Genomic DNA, 10,129 nt, shown 5'->3' on the forward strand with positions numbered 1-10,129 from the left:
GCTCCATTTATTATTAATTAAAATTTGTAAGGGCTATTTCAGTCAATACCTATCCTCACTCTTTGACAAAAGTTATGAAGTTGTAGATAAGGTATTCCCTTCTATCTTGCAGGTTGATAGAACCATCTTTTCAGAGATTCAGGATGGAGGACAGCAATAAAGTTAAATTTTATTTAGTATCTAATCACATGAACCCTACATCATACAAATCTTGGAGCAAAGAAAACTGATAGTAATTACACTGACCATGTGAAGTAGTCTGGCTTCTTTTTTGTATATGAAGGAAGACAAAAGCTTGGAGTAGGAACTACTTTTGCCTTTTTTTGAATCCCTTAAAGCTTAGCAGAGTGCCTGACACATAGTAGGCACCTAATAAGAGTTAAATGACTGATTGACTAAGGTTTGCCACAAACTCTGAGGATGTGTATCCCAAAGACTTATACCAGTGGGCCTTACACCAAAGAGCCCCTATAGGATTGTAGAAAAATAACGCAAAGTGGCAATGTTTGGGGGGGCCCTCAGCAACCATATTCCTGGCCATTTGAGACCAAGGACTGAAATTTTACTTTATTTTATCTTTTAATTTTTTAATAAAATTACTTTCTGTCTTAGAATTATTACTAAATATTGGTTCCAAGACAGAAGAGTGTAAGGGTTAGGCCATTGGGATTATGTGACTTGCCCAGAGTCACGCAGCTAAGCAGTGTCTGAAGCCAGGTTTGATCCCAGGACCTCCCATCGGCTTCCCGTTTTTACCTACTGAGCCACTTACCTGCACCTCAAAATTTTTTCTAATAAATATAACTTCACTTAGGTAAGTTTTATATACATATGTGTATATTAGAGTAGTAGTCTTTCATTTTCTATTGTGGCTCCTAACTCACCACAAAATATATTCACTTAGAAAGCAATCACAGCTAAGAGGTGAGGAAGACTAATAAACCACTCCCATTCCTAATTTATATACTTATTTATTTTTTTAAATAAAGAAGGACTCACCAAATTCCCACCATAGATCTCTGTAAAGCACTCAATGCATTTATTTTGGCCATGTCCACTAAATATAGTTACACAGAACTCTTCTTATCTTAATTATGTTTCCTAAAGTAGGTTTCCCTGCAGAGAAAAAAAATGCAATGACAAATTCTTGCCAATACATGTGACTAAATATTCCTCAATATATTTTTTTTTTGTTGTTCAGTACTTTCAGTCATGTCTGATTCTCCATGACCTCATTTGGGATTTTCTTGGCAAAGATACTGGAGTGGTTTACTATTTCCTTCTCCAGTCCATTTTACAGATGAGGAGACTGAGGCAAACAGAATTAAGTAACTAGTTCAGCTCACACAATTAGTAAGTATCTGAGGACAAATTTGAACTCTGTTTCTCCTGACTCCAGTCCTAGCAAACTATCCACTGTACCATCTAGCTCATACCTACACACAGATAGATAGATAGATAGATAGATAGATAGATAGATAGATAGATAAGATAGATACACACACTCATATATGTGTATGTAATTTCAGTATTACTGGTTTATATATTTGCTCCTTGTACATTTGGTCAGTGAGAATCAACTCACCAAAGTCCAAGCCTTTCTGAATTCCTGGGTAAATGTACAGCATCAAGTTTCTAAATTTTAAATGTAAAGACTAAATCCAGAGCACACCAGTCTAATCTACCAACCTTCCCATGGGTTTCTTTTTTCTCAAGTTTTCCTTTTACTATGATAATAAAAAGGTCACAATACACAGGATTAGAGTCTCTGAATAAATTACAAAATTTGGACCTCTTCTATTGCTTAGTCCTAAATCATATTTTTTCAAAGCATGTTTCAATGTCCTCCCCTGTGCCTACCTTCAAATCAAAGTCACTAACTATCAAGGTATACGCTAACTTAGGTTGTTGTCAGGTTATTATTAGAGTTGTTCTAATTTTTCATCCCTGAAACAGATTTTGACATATTAGCTTCCTCTTTATGCTTTAAAAAATGTTCCTTATACTTTTAACCCATGTACCATTCCCCATTTGTAGGTTCACATTTAATATAATTTCAATATGGGGGCAGGTATTTGAGATGATAATTTACATCACCATGTATATTTTCCCACAGAGGCTGAAATCCTATCAGCTAAATATTCAGTTGCCCACCATGCTATATTGAAAAAGGCAAGTGATGTATTTATCATATTAAATTACTTCACTGAAACCAAAATGAAGAGGCAAATAACTGAGATACCATCTCCTACGTATTCCTGAATAATTATAATTGTCTCCCTTTTTCCTTTGAGTAATTGAGAAATAATCTCTTCCAAGACTCATTCCAATATGGAAAGGAGGTTAGCCTTGTTGCTTTGGCTCAAGACTGTTAACCATCTGCTAGGTCCCCACTCTTCTTGGCTTCCATGATGTGCTGTGTTTACCTGGTTCCCATGACTACTCAAACACACTCTTCAAGGGCATCTTTGTGGTACCTTGGTCTCAATAGCTCTGCCATCTTTCTTCCTCCATCAATGCCCTCCATAATGCAATTACCATGTGCAAGGCACACGGTCTCACAGGAAATTAAGTTTAAGAGCTTCAATCTGGTACTGAGGTCAGCTTTGCTTTTTTTTTTTTCAATGGGTATGCCATCACAAACATTACAAAGCAATATTACTAAGCATCAACATGGTTATGATGTTTCTCATTAATTTGGGGCCTCGTGTTGAAACCAACTTTCAACTCCTGCTTTTATCTTTCTAAGGAGAAGTCAACCATTCTTCCATTTAGCTGTAACTTTTTCAGGTCTTCTAGATCCATTTATGATGAGAGTACCAAATATCAATGTAGCTTAGATTCTCTAAGAATAGTTTATTTTGTTATTGGTCAAAGAGCTCACAATGATTAATATCTGTGAAAGATCCACAAACTACAGTTCCTAACATCTCATTCCTCTTTTTCTTCTACTTTCATTGTGGAAGTAGAAAGGGGAAATGGAGAACCTAGGTAAATTGTTTTATTCGTTTCTGTTTCTTTTATTTAAACCCTTGCCTTCTGTCTTAGAATCAACACTAAATACTCATTCCAAGGCAGAAGAGCAGTAAGGGCTAGGCAATTGGGTGCCACAACTAGGAAGTATCTGAGGGTAGATTTGAACCCAGGATTTCCTGTCTCTAGGCCTAGCCATGAATTACAGTAGTTGCTGTTTGCTAACCTCTTTTCTTTTCTTTTCTTTTTTTAATTCTTAAAAATACTTTTCCATGTTTACATGATAGTTAATCTCTTTTCCATAAAATTCAAAAAACATTTGCAAAGATGTATTATACTTGATTCTTAATACATTGTATTCAGTCATTTCTAACTCTCTGGGACTTCATTTTGGATTTTCTTGGCACAGATATTGGAGTGGCTTTCCATTTCCTTCTCCAGCTCATTTGACAGATGAGGAAACTAAGGCAGACAGGGTTAAGTGACTTCTCCACAGTCACAGGAGTGGTTTGCCATTGCCTTCTCCAGTTCATTTGACAGATGAGGAAACTGAGGCATACAGGGTTAATTGACTTATCCAACAGCACACAGCTACTAAGTGTCTGAGGCCAGCTTTGAACTCAAGAAGATTGAGAAGATTGAGCCTGGTTCTCTATCCACTGGACCACCTATCTGCCCCTTTTATCTCTTTCATGGCCAAACCCTTTATTACCTACTGGATAATTTGCTGCTATTATCTCTTCCATACTTCTATACTTCCATACTTCCTCCATTGGTCCTTGGGGAGGAAACACTCTCTGGTCTACTGGTGCCCTATTCAAAACTCTTCCAGCATGGTAGATCTTGCCAGAATCCACATTTCACTCTCCTACCCTTAGTGAATTCTGGATCATTCTGACAAAACAAGGCACCAGAGTAGGACTTTGGCGGAGCTACTCAGATGTTACTACAACAAAATGGAAAAAACTCTCAATCATGGCCAAGTCCCAGTCGTTCCAAGGTCAGGGTTTACAAACATCCTAACTACACTAAAGAGCCAATGGCAGCTTTACAGAGGGCTGTGGAAGCTCTTACTCTGGGGATTATTTCTATTATCCATTAGAGAGATACAGATTTCATGAACAAAACAGCCTCCAAAATTACTTTTCCTTTAGGGAATGTGAGACCTATCTCAAATTTTATTGGCTACCAGAAGCGACATTAATTTATTCCAAAGAAGGAAAACATCTATTGAATTCCATCTTCTGTGCTCTTTATAACTCCACATGAAGAATTCTCTTTAGTATAAAGAATAGCCCATGCACGACCTGTCTCTCCTCCTAAAATAAACCTGGTTTGCCATATTCCATTTGAGCACAAAAACCAAAAATCTACCTTCCAATTTCAGTTGATAAAAAAGTAAGAGAAGGCTCAGCTTTTCTGTTGCACATCAAGCAATGATTTTTTACCCCTCCTAAAGTGAATTTCCTAAGACTACATTCTTGATTCCAACAAACTCTGACTGTAACAAAGAATATAATCCAGCTCAAGGCACAAATAAACTACTTATTCAATCTATTCGGATGAATTCACAGAACAACGATTCCAAAAGAATGATAGCTAACATTTCAGCTTCATCTCCTGTTTAGTTGGGTCTTTATCAGGAATATTTACTATTTCCAAGACATCAGATTCATTTTCTCTATCATTTCTTTGGTCATAATATGCTTTGGAACAATCAACCACTAAACATTTATCAAGTGCCTTTTGTGTACCAGGGACTTGGCTAAACATTGGGATTAAAAAGAAGGAAAAGACAGACCCTGCTCTCAAGAAGTTTATAATCTAACTATGGAGACACAAAGTAAGCTATGCACAGGATGACTAAAAGATCATGAATAGAGGGAAGACCCTGGAGTTAAGAAGAACTCCTGTAGAAAATGGTATTTTAGTTAGATCTCAAAGGAAGCCAAAGAGGTCATTAGTTGGACCACTGGAAGGATTTTTTTCCAGACGTGAAAACAGCCAAAAAGAATGCCCATAGCTGAGAGATGGAGGGCAAAATCACTGGCCTCAAAGAGTGAAGATTTGGGGATAAAATGTAAATGGATAGGTAGGATGGGGCTAGATTATGAAGGACTTTGAATGCCCTTCTCTGGCTCCTTTTTTGGCACATGTGACCCAGATCTGGATTGTAATAATTAAAATCTCAATTAAACAGAATAATAAATAATATTTCTATCATATAATATATTATATTAATCAATTGATATTATAAATAATAAATTAAGATATTTAGATGGTGCAGTGAATAGAGTATTAAATTTGGAAGCAGGATAGACCTGAGTTAAAATCCAATTTCAGACTCTTACCACTGTGACTCCTTGTGACTTCTCTGCCTACTTCTGTCTTCTCAATTGTGAAGTGGATAATGTATATTATAATAATAATAATAATAATAATATAATAAAATGTGCCAATAATAGCACCTACCACACAAAGTTGTTGTGAAGAGCAAAGGAGAGAATATTTGTGAAATGCCTAGCGCCCATAACTGGCACTTAGTAGGTACAATAAATATTTTCGTTCCCTTCTCTAATCTGTACAACTTTTCAAATTTTTGTTTACTTCTTACTTTGATAAAGAGTTTTACTAGCTTGAGAAGAAGAAAGGACCACTTCAGACTGAAGTTATGATGATATCTAAAAAAGTGAAAGATAAATGAACATAAGGAGCTGGATTTCAAGTAAATGGCAACATCATTTGGGGGCAACAGCTAAATAAATAATGGTATATTAATGTAGTAAAATATTATTGCTCCCTAATTAATCATGATAGGACTGGTTTCAGAGAACCTTGGGAAGACTTATATGAACTGATGAAGAATGAAATGAGTAGAACCAAGAGAACCAGTTATTTATAAAATAACAATGTAAAGGGAAAGAATTTTAAAGACTTAAGAACTCTGATCATTGCAATGACCAATCATCATTACAGAGTGCTGACAATAAAGCATGCTACCCACCTCCTTTCAGAGAAATGATGGATTCAAGTTGCAAAATAAAATGTATATTTTTTAACATAGCTAGTATAGGAATTTGTTTTGTTTGAATGAATATACACATGTATATAAAAATAGACATATTTACATATGTATAGATATGTCATACACAAAGGCATATATCTGAATTTAAGCAAAACAAATATATGAATACATGCATATATTTAAGTACATGTATATATTTTTATAAGCATTTTTGTTTTCAAATAAAGGGAAGAGAAAGGAAGAGGGGGACTAGAAATAGCATTTCTCCCTCTCCCAAATAAAAAGAGAACAGAAGGAAGACCAGAAAGAATCATAGACAAGTAGGACAGCTTTCTAAATTGCATATTGAATTTATCATATGTTTAAAAACAAAAGCAACTTCTATGTAATAGAGATTCGCAGTTTTTTTTTAATAATCCTTTCCTTTTCTTCTGCAATTTACAAGGAAATGCTCATTTTATTTGTTGTTTAATCAGTTCAGGATTAAAAAAAAAACTTTAAATGAAGGTACAACTGGAGGTGTGAGCCTTGCTTCACTGAAGCAACTTTCTTTGCCTTAGCTGTGTTTGGACAAGAGCTTATGTTGGATGAAGAACTGAAAGAAGCAACATAAACCAAGAAAAAAGGAAATGATGCAAAAGGACCCAATGCCAGCCCATTGGAAGCACCTATTTAAACAATGCCAGAAGTTAAACTGTACAATGTACTGGACTGGACCATCACTTTTCCACACAAAGTAATCAGGAAGCAATTAGTGATACCCAGATCATGTCACTCTATAGCCATGAAAGCTTTACATAATGTCTTTGAGATGTGGATCAAGAGAGGATCTTGTAACTAGTGAGAAACAGATTTTATTGACCCCAAATAGATACAGATGATATTAATAAGTTTGAGACTTGTAGCCATTGGATTTTTTTTCCTTTAAGTAAAGGTATTCCTTCTATATCTTGACTTTCCCCATCATGGTTTCAATGTCACAGGCCAGCGTAAGAAATTAAATGAAAATTTTAGAGGAATTTTGCAGAAGCCACAAATGATATGTGAAGGCCAGCAGACAATACAGAAAAAGTTTAGAAACTCAGAAATGTGTAAAATATATATATAGCATTGTATAATAATCAACATCTTTTATCTTTTTTGACATTTGAATTTTATATTATTGATTGAGAAAATTTTTCCATGGTTACATGATTCATGTTCTTTCCCTCCCCTCCTCCCATCCCACTCCCATAGCCAATGCGCAATTCCACTGGGTTTTACATGTGTCATTAATCAAGACCTATTTCCATATTTTTGATAGTTGCATTAGGTCACGTTTATAGTCTACATTCCCAATCATATCCGCATCAACCCATATGTTTTTCTTCTTTGTTTCTACTCCCACAGTTCTTTCTCTGGATGTGGATAGCTTTTGTTCTCATAAATCCCTCAGAATTGTCCTGGATCATTGCATTGCTGCTAATACAGAAGTCCATTACATTCGATTGTGCCACAGGGTATCTGTTCTCTGTGTACAATGTTCTCCTGGTTCTGCTCCTTTCACTCTGCATCAGTTCCTGGAGGTCTTTCCAGTTCACATGGAATTCCTCCAGTTTATTATTCCTTTTAGCATAATAGTATTCCATCACTAGCATATACCACAATTTGTTTAGCCATTTCCTAATTGAAGGGCATCCTCTCATTTTCCAATTTTTTGCCACCACAAAGAGCACAGCTATAAATATTTTTGCACAAGTCTTTTTCCTTATTATCTCTTTGGAGTATAAACCCAACAGTGGTATGGCTGGATCAAAGGGCAGTAGTCAGTCTTTTAAAGTCCTTTGGGCATAGTTCCAGTTTATCTTTTAATACTATAAAGGAAAAAGAAAAAATTCATACTTCTTCTCTGGTAGGAAAGGAGACCCAAAAGATTTTACACTGTTGTTCCAGATCATGGAGGCTCCTCACCCCTAACCCCAGCAACGGACAAGGGATATTTGTATTACCAACTTGTGCTACTTACGTGGAGGATATAAGCACTATCAATCCTTTGAGATGTCTTCATTAACTTTCCTCTTTTTGGAAGAGATAGCAAAAAAAATCATATTTTTTAATAGAGACAGATTATTTCACAAGGTATACACAGCCTAATTCAGTGAGAAATCAGAAAGCTCCAATGGTTATTAAAGTATCGTGGAAGAATGTGAAGATTTCCTCTGGCAGAACGTACAGATGAGAACAATTTGTTCCAATGGCCATGAAGTTGACTAACGCAGGCACTGTGGAGCACAGGTCATCCACAGCATCCTGTCCACCAGTCATCCTAACTTCTACCTTGCCACTGGACTTCCCATGACTCTGGAAGAGAGAAAGACTGATGACTGGCTAATTGCCTCACTTAAATCCAATTCAGGAACAAGCCAAGACAATACACCATGGTATCACTGGTCCTCTTCCAAAATGAAGGACAAAACAACAACTACAAAGATAATTACCACAAGACACTCAGTGGATAAGAGAGCTGGTCTAGAGACAGGAGATCCTGGATTCAAATCTGGACTCAAATACTTCCTAGTTGTGTGAACCTGGGCAAGTCATTTAACCCCAGTTGTCTAGCCCTTACATTTTTCTGTCTTGGAACTTATGTTTGGTGTCAATTCTGAAACAGAAAGTAAGGGGGGGGGGTGGTTGTGTTGTTTTTTTTTAAATTACCACAACTACTTGTTACCTAGAGTTGAATTGGTTAGACTCCTTGATGAGCAGATAAGAAAAGACTGATAAACACTTAATTCAAAGAACCCAAAGCAATTTGGACCACCTGCCAGTCATGTAAAGATGGTATGACAATGACAACAGCTTAGTAACAATAAATGAATAAACAAAAAAGAAATAACAATTCAGGAACAGTATCTTTTCTCCTAGTACTTCAGCTGTGGAGAATACATTCAAGAGGACATAGTAATCCTGCTCACCAGCCTGGATCCATGTAAGGCTCTGGATTGCAGGGCTATGTTTCTTAGAAATACGATCAGTCCAAGCTTTCACATAACAGAGGTATAGGAGTGAACAGATAAGCAAGACACCAGAAAACCAAGCCTAGTCCACTGTTGACAGACTAACTTGCAATATCCCAAAGAAAATGAGAAAAATGGAAAATGGAAAAAAATGGGGAAAAAATGGGGGGAAAAAAACTGGAACCAAACAAAGATACCAGTGTTTACCCATGAAAACAAGCCTTGCCTGTAATTGCACAAATTCATTGATATACATGTTAATCTCATCATATTCGAATATGCTTTTTTAAAGTTTCTCATCTCCACTTATTTACATCGGTTTGTCTCACACAGGTATTGTCATTATACTTCTTCGTTCACTAGGCATAGTTTTGCCATTTGCTTAATTGCACATATGTTGCCGTTTCTACATATTTTGTTATTTTTTATTCCTGCTGCTATGATTGTGTTTGCTTTGCTGTTATGTCTATTTGCTCGTGTTCCATAAATATGCATGTACAGCTGTGATAGAGCCATGGGATATATACCATGTGTAATTTAGACCCAAAGTCACTGTAGTAGCCTGCCAGGTGATGGTTTACAGGTCTCTTTCATTTTTGCTTTGAATGGCAGCTGTGATTGCCTGAGACACTGGGTTCATCATCCTTTTCTGTTAAGTGCTGATGCTTATTTTAATGTCTTGAAGTTTAATTCCAGATGTTAAGCATACTATGGTTGATTTTGCAAAAGACAGCAAAATTCCTAACCAGGGAAAGGAAAATGTAGCTGTTGGTACCTCTCTCAGACAAGAAGAAATGCACACTGGGAAATGATGCTCTGTTGGTTGGTACAGAATTCTGAGTCTGCTACGATCTATGGGTAGAAGAGGGGATGTATCAGGGGTGGACTAAAGCCAGCTCCAACTGGTCTGTAAAAGGTGATTGTTAAGTTTTTTGATGCAAGTATTTACACTTCTGTAATATGGAAATGTTATAAATCAGGGCTTGATTTATTGCCTTGTTGGTTTTCTAGTCTAAAGAAAGTGATGGAGGAAATGCTAATAATGAAGACTTAACATGTCTTGTCTGTACATTTTTCAGTCTGTTCTTAGATGTTTACAAGTACATCTCTGGATCTCATGCATTAAAAAGATTTC

This window comes from Gracilinanus agilis, chromosome 5 (genome assembly GCF_016433145.1).
Source record: "Gracilinanus agilis isolate LMUSP501 chromosome 5, AgileGrace, whole genome shotgun sequence".
Lineage (NCBI taxonomy): Eukaryota > Metazoa > Chordata > Mammalia > Didelphimorphia > Didelphidae > Gracilinanus > Gracilinanus agilis.